The sequence below is a fragment of the Toxotes jaculatrix genome, chromosome 20 (genome assembly GCF_017976425.1).
Source record: "Toxotes jaculatrix isolate fToxJac2 chromosome 20, fToxJac2.pri, whole genome shotgun sequence".
In the NCBI taxonomy this organism is placed as follows: domain Eukaryota; kingdom Metazoa; phylum Chordata; class Actinopteri; family Toxotidae; genus Toxotes; species Toxotes jaculatrix.
In genome coordinates this window covers 2,743,487-2,756,345 of record NC_054413.1, presented here as the reverse complement: position 1 = coordinate 2,756,345, position 12,859 = coordinate 2,743,487, and positions in this window count along the sequence as shown.

Below are 12,859 nucleotides of genomic sequence, written 5' to 3'. Positions count from 1 at the left end.
CAGTCAGACCAGAGCTTACAGTAATGTTTCTTATTATGGTAATGAATCAAAACATCGAATCTTTTTCCCCCCTAAGTTTCCTAAATACTGATAATCCAGTCCCCTGCTGTCTTTTATCGTGTCTTATCACATCTTATCATGACATCTGAAGTTTTGACAGATACAAATATTCAGAGTCAGGAGACATGCCTGATCTTATTTTGGAGCAGTGAAAGACAGGCAGCTACTGAGATGAAAGGTGAAGTGAAGCATCGCTGTTGCCCCAAGGCAGCTATGGAGCACCACTGGTGCACAGGCAACTGTTGTCATCCGAGCAGACAGTTCTCAAGCATGTGAGGCTACAACAGATTTTTGACCCTGTGACTTATGCTGCTTGAAATGCTATTGACTGCTTATTGAAAGCACCTCAGTAGACCTGCAGAAGCGTCGGCCCTCTTTTCTGGGTGCTTTTAGTTACTGTATTGCTGTGTGGTTATCTGTGTTGTAGCTGTGTTAGACTTGAATATTTATTGAAAAGATTTGGCTTCATCAGTTCAATTCTGTCCAATTAAGAACCTCTCATATTACTGAGTACATACACTGCTTGAGATGGTATATCACCTTGAGTATAATCTGGCGATGATGAAAAATAAATAAATTAGCTGAGTGTCCTACTGAACGAAGGTTGCCTCTCTGTTAGAGAATGAACTTTTCCCCCCGAAGATATGGAAGGCTTAGCTGTGGAGACAAAACTGGCCCGAGGCAATAAAGAAGCACCACACTGACTCAGCTCTCCCCAGCGTGAACACGTCTGGATCCCCTGCCAACAAAGTCTATGAGGCAACAGATGTAGCTCCAATGAAAGGTTATGATTAAAAAGGAAATTTATATAAAACTTCAGATATGTGCCCAGGATCAGAACTATGGATTTTTCTTCCTCACTCTTAGATGCCATGGACAATCTGTAGCATATTGCACATGCAGGCTCATAAACAGAAAGTCTCCCTTAAGGTGGAACAGCTCAGAACCGATGCTCGGTTCCCGTTGTCTGAGTCATGGCTGCCGCTGTTCTCTGATCTGAACTGAATGAATGTACGTTAAAATAAAAGGTGTGAACGTGGAGACCTGTCAGTGCACAGCTTGACTATGAACCCACAAGCCAAATTGACAGTGGGGGGAAATCTTGCTTTACCTGCTACTACAGGGTGTGTGCAGTGCAAACTCAGATAGTGCTTCGGTCCCTGCTGCTTCAGTTTGAACTAAGAAAAGACAGACTGTAAGGCTGAATTTTGAACCCCGTCGCTGTGGTACAGAGTGTGTCATTAAATTTGCTGAAGGCAATGTCAACTATTTACAGAGGTTATAAACGGGAAGTCAGATTATAACAAGACAGATGGTGTTGGGCAAGTTGTCAAGTACACTGACTTTTCAAGGTAGAAAAAAAAATGTGAAATTGTCCAAAGAGGGGAAAAAACTCCAAAATCACCCCAAAAAATTCTTGTATAAACTTTAAATGTTTTTATTTATGTCACACAAGGTATGGATTTACAGTATAAATGTACCTCAGTTTCCTTTTCCAGGAAAAAAAAACTGACTCTAACAGTCAGTGAATGTGACTATTTGTTGGTGACTGGTCTTCTTTGACAAGCTGTCAAATAATATAGTGGAAAAGTACAATATATACGTGCTGCAAACATGCTGATGTCCCTCAATCCCACTAAAGATGAGATTTAAAAATAAAAAATACAGTCAGTTGAACCACAAATCTCCTGCTTCCATCATGAACGTTATTTGATGGTGTTGACTCCTAATATTCAGGAGATACTACAGGGGACCAGCGCTCTTTTTAAAAAGCTAGTTGAAAATGTCTTTATTGTCCCTGATGCAGATCAAATTGGGAGTCACTTAAATGACTGAATTTAACGCGTCAGTTAACCCTGTACTTCGTGAGGTTGAGGAGTGGGCCCTTAACTATAGTACATTAAATTCAGTCATGGGTTAAGCCCCATAACGAATGAACTGGTATCATTCGGTTGTTAGTTAGTTTCAAAACAGTTTTTGCATAATTATGTTCAACTTTAGTTTTATACTTTAATAAGATAAAGGCTGGAAATCAATCAGCAGACTTAGGGATGCATTGCAAAGTGGTATTGTAAAGTCTATACAGCTTACAGTTTCATGGATTTAAAGGTACAGAGCCACTGATACAGTCCCTGGCAGCAGAACGGTGACAGCTGACCAGATAATGCTGCTATGCAGCAGACAATATGGCTTTATCTGCAGCACAAACTTGATTATATGCGTCAGAGCCAAATTATTCTGTCATCAAGCATACAGTAAACAACAAAAATGCACCTTGTCTATCAGTTTGTGTTGTGTTGACAAATTATAGAAAAGCAGTGAGCTGTTCAGCTGTTGTTGCTCAGTCCTGGCTGCTGGTGGATGAAACGTTGCCTTTAAGCCTTGTATTGAGCCAACTTAGTGGTGATTCAGTATTATGGAGCAGATCCAGCACAGTTAATTAGTGTTGTTTTTATCAGATTATCCAAAAGAACACTTTAAGTATTTGTAGGTTTTTAATCAAGCCTTCAGTGGGTGTGGTGAACGGAGGATTTTTAGGTATTTTGCCTTTGTGACCTTCATCAGTCATTTGCACAGCTGAAACTTTATGAGAAAACAATTGATGTACTGCATGTTGGCCTCTTTAATCACGGATGAACAGCTTTTGCCTATTACAGCTGTTGTCTTCTTCTAATTACCCTGATCTAATAAGTGCATTTGCTTGCTGTGACAGACATATATCCCAAACTATTATGACTGTCATTATCCGGCCGCAGCATTTTTCAGCCAACGCGTTTCCCATTTTCGCTTAATTAGACATTGCTAAATGTTAACAGATAAAGCTTGGGCGAGCAAGTCAGTGTGCATTCAGATTTACACCCAGGCTGAGCAGATGGCAATAAATTAGATATGAGAGAGAGAGAAAGAGAGAAAGAGAGAGAGAGCAAGAAAATAGGCAGTGGCCTCAACAGTTCCTGAATTCCTGTTCACTGGTAGAAAAAAAAAAGAACCTGCCTTGTTCACTTCTGTGGCATTTTGAAGGTGCCAGTCCCTATTCCAATCAACAAGTGTGGATCTGGTACTGTAGGCAGCTGCCCCTGTTCCCCATCTGAGGGGGACTTGTTTTATTTATTTATTTATTTTAGTTTTTCATTTGGTTCTCATGTTGTATACGGACAAGCAAAGCTATTACACATGGCAGCTTATATTCAACATTTAGATCAGAAGGTTTTCACCCAGAAACAGTCTTCACATCAACCACAGCCTGTGTTGTACTTATCCTGTTGATGCAGTGGACAGATAACTCACATTTCACAACCAAGAGATAACACTCTCTCCTGAGGTTGGTGAAATGAAGGAAAGAAAAAATGGTGCAAGCGTGTATTGAATAGAATTGCTCTTGTGTTGATTTTGAGTACTCTCAAATATATGAATAGTAAGCTCTTCAGGATTATTATTCACTGAAGCTTAAATAGGGCTAACATCTTTACCTCTGCAGTCAACTGAATTCTAATGGCATCTGACAGTTCAGTTTGTGCCCTTCATTAGACTTCTGTGGTGCAACACGTTTGTTAGTGTCTGCTTAGAAATTAAAAAGAAACAAAAAACAAACAAACAAACAAACAAAAACTTCTATTTGTGTCACCACCCGTGGATAATACATGCCGTATGAAGTAACAGCCACCCTGTCGTCACGCTGTGCTGCAATATAAAGTTCTCTCTCAGCTTGAAAAGAAAGTAGAGAATAAGTTATTGGTGAATATTTTTTTTTTCTCCGACTTGTGTTCAATTGTGTTTCTTTGCTTTTGTTTACATTTTCCCTTCCACAGTAATGACTACAGTCGATGGGGGAATTCTCACCCGATGAATGCCTTATTATTTGATTATTTGAGACAGCTCTAAAAAGTGTGTATGTCTAGAGGCTCGGTGATGCTTAATTAAGTGGCTCTGATGCCGTGGAGCCGTCACTTTTGCGATTGGAGGACGGGGGAGAACCGAAAACAAATTAAGCCCTTTTGGTATGCACTATTGACAACAATGTGGTGCTCATGAATATGAAAATCAACACTTGACGTGGTGTGTAGGAAATGCCTCTCAGGACTGAAATACTGTAGATTTACTATTTCCCATGTCTCTTAAGTTATATGGTACAAATGTGGTTTTCTTTTTTATACGTACGAGTGAAGGCAACAGAATTTAAGATTCATATGTATTATATTTATAAAGATATATTTCCTGAAATCTCAACTTGGCATTGTTGTTACTGTCTGTAGAATCACACATGAAAAAAGAAAGCTTGAACTAGAGCACACTTCAGATGAGGCCATTATCAAACAATGGTGGTGGCAAGCTGATTGGCTGAAGTCCCAGTGTACTCCCTAACAGTAGCTGTGCAGTATGTACAGTGTGGACAGTTGTGTCCATCATCATAACAGTTGTTTCTTTTTGCATAATGTTTCCTACATGTTAAAAACTGGGGCTTAGCTGCTATTGTTTAATGATGATGGATTGATTATGACGATTCCATTACACATCTTTTCATACAGATTCGCCCTGAGCGTTTAACTTTACCATTTTATTCAAAATACAACCACATTAGTCTCTTTTTCAGAACAAGATTCATCACCATGGTTTTTCTATTACCACAGTAATCTAAATGCAAATTTTAACTGTCCCGATTTCCACCAGGATGATGCTTCTGGCACAGCATGTGCACTAGAATTGAGATGTGTTTTTCCCCTCCTATTCTACCTCTGTTACATGGAAATTTAATCTCCAATGCAGACTGCTTATCATCTTGACATATTGTAAAAGAAAAGATGTCACTAATTGAACAAAAATAAAGCTTTGCATCTGCATCTACAGAACAAGACAGAGTCAGCTGTGTAAAACTGAGATGACTAAAGAGTGGACTGTTACACTGAAATAAATCATCGAATTACAGGGAGGAATCAGGAAGTTGAGTTATGGATTTTTGGTGGTACTCCACGATGATCTTAATTTTGAATCTGATCATATTCCGGTTCCAACATCAAGTCCTTTTTAAATCCAGTGTTTAATTGTAATCCTTGGGGGATATGCTGCGTTTACCCTCTGGACTTAAATGTAAGCTTTGCAGGGTTTTTTTTTCTTTTTCACTGAAGGTGTCAGCCAAGCTACTTTCATTGCTCAGGGAGAAGGGAAATACACACCATACACACTGTCTACACACAGTGTGATGCCACAGCTATCCTGGGTGCACTGATATGGATTGGTGGCAGTGAAAGGCTTCATCATTCCTGTCTTCCTTCTTGCCCCTGCCATCAATTTTCCCTGCATGGGCATAGTCCTGAGTGACACCTGGTGAGTTGCTTTCTCCTATCTCCGCTCTTCCTCAGGACTGTAAATACACCCATAGCGCAGGAGCTGAACGTGCTTGTCCCCGTGTAACTTTAAACCCACGTGTCGGTGGTCTGATACCAATAATCTTCCTCCATGCATTGCTGCTTTGGCATTGCCACTCAATTGTACCCTATCATTGTGGTCAGGGGCGCCAGCTGTGGCCTTTTTTTTATCATCTCTTCATTCATTAGAGGAGCGAAGGCTGCGGAGTATCTGCATCCACATCATTCATTTCTTCACTGTCTCCTAAAGCTCGGCAACATAAATCCAAAATGAGAGCCATCTGGCTGTCATGAAGCTAAATCACAAAGTTAGGCTGTAACACAGAAACACACGGAGCACGAAAGCTTCCTATATTTCTGCAGATAAATTTCAGGTGTCGTACAGGAAGTGTTGCAGGGCAATCGAAGTTCAGAACAAGACGCCAAATCTTGGCCTGAGACTGGTAAAAGGAAGCTGGACTCTTGTATGAAGGATTAACCTGGGACAAAGAAATGATCAGATGAATACAAGGTTTACACTTTTTTGGTGAAGTAGTCCTAAAGCATGTCAGCTTTCAGGCTTAGGATGTTTAAATGAGACAACAGAGTTTATCCTCTTTACCATCTTTCTTGTTAACAAGGGGGCTTGCAGACAGGATTTTTAAAATGAGCCTGTTGGTGCCTAATTTGCTCAACATTACGCGCTCAGCTCTGTTTACTTCCCTGAGAAACTAATAGAACTCTTTTCAGATTTCTGTTTCCCAGTTTTTTTTTGTGTGTAGGCGCCAGGAATTTGAACTGTCCTGTGAAAGAATAACACTGGAAGTTACACAGTGTGTGACAGAAAAAAAAAATCTGTTGTTGGTGATAAGAGTCTGGTGGTACATTTGGTTATGCGGTGAAAATCACAATCTTTTTAATCTTCTCAAGGCTGTTTGAATACGACATCTAAACATTTTCTTTAAAGTCAAAGACCTGAGTAATGCCAACGCTTCGGATTCTATCAGTGCTCGTAAAATTACCTGATAAAACACTGATGAGTTCAAGAAGACTCTTTCAGCTGAGGCTAATTACACATTTTACCGTCTCCGCTGACAAACTGTGCCGTCTGTGTGTGTCGTTGGAACGTGAAGGTGGATTTAATGTTTCGTTTAACATTTTGACATTTAGTTGCAACTCAGAACATCTTTGTAATAAGAGCTGAAGTAGAGGGATCAGAGAGATGTACAGTAACAAGCTTATGTGCTACTGCACACAAGACAATTACTAATTACTAAAAGTACAAGTGAAAAGCAGAAAAGTTTTAACAAGTAAAAAGAGCGGTCAGACTATGAGGATATAGGAGTGAACAATGGGGACCTGAGGATGTGTAGGTTATATAGTAGCAGAGTGTGAACTGGTTTCTCTTTAATGCAGTTACTAATGATGTGACTCCATTGCACCACAGAAATAGTATAGGACACCTAAAGGTGAACTGGCAGTTACATGTAGCCTAATGAACTCAGGAGAGGAACAGGCTGGATGGAGTCTTGTCTTAGTTGTTACTGTGTTCTTGAATGTGCACAAAAATATTGTAAATCAAAATTTTTGTCTGGCAGTGTGCTGTTACAGTGTGATTGATTGATTGATTGATTGATAAGATGAACTACTGAAAACATCAGGTCCAGCCTTTTTCCTTCTCTGTCACTGTCCATGGTGCTGATTTGTCTCCTGATGGAAATGGCTTCATGGATAGTGGCCACACATCTGTTTGCACAGGAAAGTCTCTCTTCAATATCCACAGTTAACTACTGCTAAATACAACACACTGACAAGGTTAATGATTTGTTGATCATTTAACTGCTGTCTGCTTTAGCTTGTTCCTCTGCAATCAATCACCAGAGCAAATAATTCTATACAGTATGAACATTATTACATTAGGTTAATTTTCAAAGTAACAGAAACTAAAAGAATAACTCTTAAAATGTCAAAGTACTTTCTGAACTTTTCTCACAGGAAACGTATTAAATTAGTTTTTACTTGAGCTTTCCTTTAGTAAGAGAAACGGGTTTATGCAAACATTTTAATCATTTCTAATGATAATTACGTTTGAGAGCGTATCTGCTGTGGTCCAGCAAGCGTTTAGAATAAATAATGAGAAAATCTTAACTCGGAAAGGTCTGCTTAATTATTTAATACCTCAAATGGATTCGGTAATCTATATCAAATGGATGAACATCAAACAGAGGATAAGGAGATGACAATTATTCTGCTACAGAACTTCCCATCCACTCTAAATGAAACAGCTGAATCTGCAGAATTTGTAGGTAGAAAATCCTTTTGTTGGCTCACATGTACTCAGTCTTCTTCCTTCATTCTGTCATCTGTTATCAATTATCCGTTTTCTTTGCATATCAGTATGTGAATAATTGCAGGTTCCTCTAAGCACAAGCAAACAATTGTTTAAAAATAGCTGCATTTCAGTATTTATACGTTATTATTACTGTTGCGGCTGCAGTGAGTAATGGAAACGATGTGCTGACCATGAGAACACAGAGGTGCACATGGAAAATCAACACAGATTAACTGTGATTATGTTTGTCTGTCCATGTTATGACAGAGTCAGGATAAGCCAACTCCACAGGTATCACCATTGTTGGACTACATCTGTTGCAGCGAATAATGACAAAGACTCAGAGTAACTGCGGGGAGTCCTCGAAACTCCAGGCACAGGAAGCGGCACATTAACATGTAAATTTATGATACTGAACACTTCATCAGCGTGTACGCGGGTTCAATGTGTTTCTTAATTAGTCTGTGTGACAGAAGACTAAAGTCTTGAGTCTTGCAGGGATCAGATGTTTGACATTTTATTGCAGGACGACCAAGACCCCCTGAGACCTGCAGCATATTTAAGCATTGACCTTTAACCCCATGCAAAGGTCTGTTTTCATGATCGACAGAGCTGGAGTGAGTGAAAATAAAGGTGAACTTTAAAATTATTAGCTGTTGTAAATGACCAGTAGATCTTGTGGAGTTACTTCCTTACTACACTTGACCACAGTCATAACAGACCTTTACTTTTTCTGTTTCTTCTAATCAAAGACCTGTCTGGTTATCTGATATCTGAATGCTCCTGTCGCTTGGCCGACATGATCGTAATTAATGTGAAAGTAAGATTATAGAAAAAAAAACAAACAAAATAAATAAATTAAATAAAAAAAATCCTTTACAGCAGTGGGGACACTTAACACTTCAGTGTCGGGGAGAGCTCTGGAATACATTACAGCCATTAATGAATAGTTAATAAAAATATACATCCACAGGCCACTTTAATTAAATATATAGTGCACAGGTGGAGCAGGCAGATTTTATACAGCTGTAGTCAGGGAGAGATTTCTATTGAATCTGTGGTGGACGACATGCCTGGCTGATAAGTGATAAAAGGCCAGTATAACCCAGAAATATGCAGCTTTGCTGGTCTTGCTCTAATTATGTGATTGAGATTTAGATACATCTTCCACTCCCTAAATTTTGATAGATTTTAGATTATGTGTGCAGGTTGAGCTGCGGATAGTTAAACAAATGCCCCTTGAGTCTGCAAATCGATATCGCTCTCAGCTTTGAGTGTCAAAATGTCAGCACAACAAATATGTGTCCTAGAGGAATAAAATGAAATCGTGAAGACCTGTGTGTTATGTCAGTGTTGTTATCCGACATGTCCTTTGTACCAGTTTTTATGTACTTCTTTACCCCGTTTACCCTTTAACCAGTGTGTCCCCTCTCGTTTGGAATCTTTGTCAAAGGAAAATAAAACTGTTCGGAGAATAGCGTGATCGCAAGAGCCAAAATACACGGACTGCCTGCTCACATGAGCCTTTGCTGGTGACTGTGATAGGGGAAATAGGAGTGTTATTGTGAACTTATTTAACGGGGTAATGCACTGGAATGAGGTCATTGGACAGTTAAATGTTATCATCATACACCATTGACCATATCTGTGAGCTTTAATGGCAGGATTCAAAATGCATTTTGCCTGTTTGTGTTTCATTATATCACAGAGATCTTTGTTAGTTATCAGGAGGAGGAATGAACTGCTCCAGTCCTCCTGCTGTTTTTGTGTTTGTGTTCAATGGAGTATAGAAACCAACTGAACAGTTCTAATTTTTAGATGTCCATGAGCAACAGAGCCTAAATGAAGTCGGATATAGAAGCAATAATTCAATAGTTGCCCCTTGTGTCTTTTTAAAAAATATTGTACCCTACTCTATTTTCTCTTCATCCCTCTCTCTGTGACAGAAATAAAAAAAAAAGGTGTCTCAGAGGTGTATCACAGGAGACACACTAGACATCAGTTCACATATGTTAACTCACTAAGTTAAGACTGCATGTTTGCAGTGTTAGCAGGTAGCTCGTCCATTTAAGGGCAGTTTACCTGAGGAACAATAAGTCCCTCTTGCATGCGTGATTAGATGTGTGTTAGATCATTTGTGTGAGATCTTAGCTGAGACTTGAAAGGGTCCACATTTGAAAATTGCCGGGAGCCTGATTTGTTGTTTTCTCTTTAATTGCAGTGTCCATTGTGCATCTGCTGTAATGCTTTTTCTTTGCCATATTGTTTTAGCTCTGCTCCTGTTTATCAGCCCGACTTTGCCTCTGCAGTTTTGATGATTTTATTTTATTTATTTATTTATTTTTTCTTTTCTTTTGTTGTCTTATTTGGCTGCTACTTTATCAGAAAGGCTGTCTACTTATTTGTCCAGCTAGAAGATTCTACCAAGGGAAGTGCATCATTTCTTTCAAAAGCACTACGGTTGGCTGCGAGCAGAGTCACCCATACTTCACATAATTGTTGACGTTGGTTCGGATCCGTTTGCTTGGGGCAACTGGGCAACTGTTACTGTGGAACCCTGGAGAGCAACAATTTCCTGTTTAGCACTTATGGTGAAAAAACAAAACAAACAAATAAAACAACAGTTGTAAAGACAGATGGAGCTGATTGAAGTTAACATGCATAAGACAGAGATGAGTCACCTGCTTTTATAAAATTGATTTACAATGGCCTCCTTCTTTTCTGAGACATGAACTGATAAAAAGCACAGCTAAACATATGTGGTGTCATCGTGCTTTTTAAAGAACTCTTCTTTAGGCCATGATACTTCAACGTGTAGAACACGTATTTGATTAATAATGATTCGTCTGTCCTGTTTACTGATGTGTCTTATGACTCATCTGGATGCAGAAAGCCCTTCAACAGACACAAAATAATAAATGCCAAAATTTGAAGTGGAAGCCTGGAGAAGAATATCATATGAGTAATATAACTGGGCTGATTTCTCCTTTGCTGGAGTTATGTCCTTGAAATGAAACCTCCCGACAAAGCACTCTGGACCTAATTTCATTAAACGGTAGATTTTGCCAAGTCGGTGAACCTAAAATGATGCAGTTGAACTCTCTGGTCTCCAGTTTCTGTCAAGGGGAGAGGAGGGGTGGGAGTGAATCAACCTCAGACAGGTTACCATGCTTTGGCCTCCAGTCAACCTCAACTCCTCCTCAACTTGCTCGGTTTTAACCTTGTTTTAAATGGCTCCTTCATTGTCTCCTGCACGTTGTCCATTTTCTGCTCAGCTGTGCTGCAAAATAAAACTAGAAAGAGAGAGCCAAAAACAAATATTTTTTTCATGGTGTTATGGGTTATTAGGCACACAGTCACATTAAGCTGAGCCTCATTATCACGGCAAAGATAAACTCAAAAAGCATTAGGGTTGGAACTCACTGATGTATAGCTATGATCATCACGTTGGTTATGCTAATGGGTCTCTGTGTTCTCTCTGTGTGTATGTTCTACCCTAATGGCCATGTTCATCAACGTGTGCATCTGTGTACGCATGTGTGCGTGTGTATGTTCCCTTAGAGTTGGAGAGTGAACGTGGTGATCACGGTGCGCCAGGTGTAAGAGGACCGATAAACAAAACTGTAAACATTTCCTCAAATTCTTTTCGTAGACTCTGTGAGTGGAAGAAACTCAGTGGTCCGATCTCATCACCTCGCACTAATGGGCCATTATGCACATTGCACACACTGGAAATTCAGTGTAATAATTATCTGATTAATTAATGCAGATCAAGAGTGCAAGCAGAAGAGAATTGTGTGCAGGATTTTGCCTTAGGCAGCCCTCAGTGACCACAGTATGTGATATAAATGATACGCTTCATGGAATCTCATCTTCCGCCCCTTTAGCAATCGGCACTGCGAGCTATTGATGTTTGCAGCTATGTAGTCTGTACTGCTGGACGATATTACTCTCAGTTCCAGGAAAAGAGGTTCACTTTAACCTGTGATACCTTTTGTGCAGATAGGAAAGGAGTCACTTTGAGAGTCAGTGACTTTGAGGTGGATGTTCTGTGGGATTATCGTTTTGAAACGGTTGTGATCTCATTTATTTGCCACTTCCACTGCCTGCTGTCATCTGGCTCTGATTACTGAAAACAATATGAGGCACAAAGCCGACAGAGAGCATTAGGAATGGCAAGGGTGATGTTCTTTCAATTAGAGAGGAAGTGCTTTTTTTTCTCTTTTCTTTTTAAAATATTTCCAGCATTTCCAGTATCCTGTGTTCTCTCTCAGGGTAGCTGCATGCCTCAAAAGTCTGATGTTTTTCTGAAATTGAAAACACATTTTATAAGTAAATAACAAGCTACAACAGTTGTCTTTATTTATTGTTTGAATACTTGCCCCTTTGAGAGTGTTCTGTCTCTGCCATGGCTCTTCCCCCTTCATGAGATGTCTTTTTTTAGGCTGTCGAGCCCCCATTTCAAATCAAAGATAATGTAACGGACCCTCAGATGAGCCTCGCCATTAAAGAGGAGTGGTCTGACGTCAGAGACATTCGGAAATCTACTTAAGCACCAGTGTTTTTCAGCACTTAATTAATGTGACATGAGCAGTATTCCCAGAGTGTTTAATCAGAGCATTCTTGAAGGTATGACAGTCTCTTCACTTCGCTGAAGTGGACTGCTGCTTTTCCTGTGCTCCACGTTCTAATTTTCAGTGCAGAGAAATGATGCAACATGTAACGTGCAGTTTTGAAAGGCGGCTGCTATAACGTCTCATGCAGACCGTGCAACCCACATAGCCTACACTGGAAGTTAGCAAATAAGGTAAATGGGCAGTCTGCCTGAGTGCTTACCATTAAAAATGAATTGGCAATGAGATCCGGTTTGTGGTCTTTAGGAAAATTAATTTGCATTGTTTATTGATTTTAATATTTGAGAATTCTGAGGGCTACTTTGTCACAGAAGGCCCTGTGTCACTCAGGGCCCATCAGCATTGGTAATCAGGCATCACAGATAAACATTATTAGCTTCAAGCAGTGCTGGTATAATCAGTCAGCCAGGTAATATTAAAAGGTGGGCTCTTTCAGCCTCTCAGGTGACATAACTGCCTTAATCAAACAGTTATCACGCAAGAGGCCAGAG